We start from the raw sequence: 1,352 nt of genomic DNA, 5'->3' as shown, positions 1-1,352 counted from the left end.
TAACACACACACATTTATGCTGTAGTTCTGGGTCGGTTTGGGTTTTTTTTTTAAACTTCCTTTTTATTCTTGTTACTACTATGTGTTTTGTGTTTGACTATTTTGAGCAACACTTTAAAAGGAATGTTTAATGAACCATTAGGTGATGAACTAACAAACTCACTGCAAACATTCACTTTTTTATACCAATGCATCATTAATTCTTCCACAGCACAGCAGATATTGGTAAAGTTGAAATGGCCACAGTGTAGAAATTCTTTTCAGAAAATTACAAAGTACACCTGAAACTAGTGTTTGAACTAAATGTTTTCTGTGATGGTGAATGGTTTAAAAAAAGAAAAACTACTTATAGCTGTCACCATGTCCTGACACCATTTGTATGAAGTTGACAAAGTTCCACATTGTGAAGTCCTATGATGCAGAGAGAAGGCAAGAGCTCATGAGGACAACATGATTTTCCAGGAGCAGACACTTTTACCTGGGTATGTTAGACAGATGAGTAAGCAGTAATATATTAACAAAGCTGAGGTTGTCACTTTGAATAGCCGAAGAATTTGCCCATGGACAGTCCATACTGATAGAGCGTGACAGCTGAGAGTAGTTGTAGAGAAAGTCAGAAACTTTATTTTCACATCCTGATGGGTTTCAAGGGTTGAGGAGGAGACACTTTTACACAAGCAGTGTGTTGGGTCTACACTAAAGACAAAAGGTTATATTTTTCACTCACATATGTTCATTTAGGACATGCTTTTCTTGATGTATATTTCCAAGAACCAAAATTATTTTCAATGTATCCTTTGGCTTAGCCTTTTATTGCCTCAATAAAGAGTGTTTTTCTCACCTCTGACAGAAAATTCTGTTGTGCATATTTATCTCACATTCTCATCCTGTTTACATATTCAAAGTGGACTGCATGAATATAAATACTTCAAATTACACTGATCAGCCACAACACTAAAACCACCTGCCTAATATTGCGTAGGTCACCCTTGGGCCGCCAAAAAAAACTGACCCGCCAAGGCATGGACTCCACAAGACCTCTGAAGGTGTCCTGTGGTATCTGCCACCACGATGTTAGCAGCAGATCCTTTAAATCCTGAAAGTTGTGAGGTGGGGCCTCCACGGATTGGACTTGTTTTTCCAGCACATCCCACAGATGCTCAATCAGATTGAGATCTGTTGAATTTGGAGGCCAAGTCAACACCTTGAACTCTTTGTCATGTTCCTCAAACCGTTCCTGAACAATTTTTGCAGTGTGGCAGGGTGCGTTATCCTGCTGAAAGAGGCCACTGCCATCAGGGAATACCGTTGTGATGAAGGGGTGTACATGGTCTGCAACAATCTTTAGGTAG

The sequence above is a fragment of the Scleropages formosus genome, chromosome 16, assembly GCF_900964775.1.
Source record: "Scleropages formosus chromosome 16, fSclFor1.1, whole genome shotgun sequence".
NCBI classification, from domain to species: domain Eukaryota; kingdom Metazoa; phylum Chordata; class Actinopteri; order Osteoglossiformes; family Osteoglossidae; genus Scleropages; species Scleropages formosus.
Note: the sequence above shows the minus strand (reverse complement) of the source record.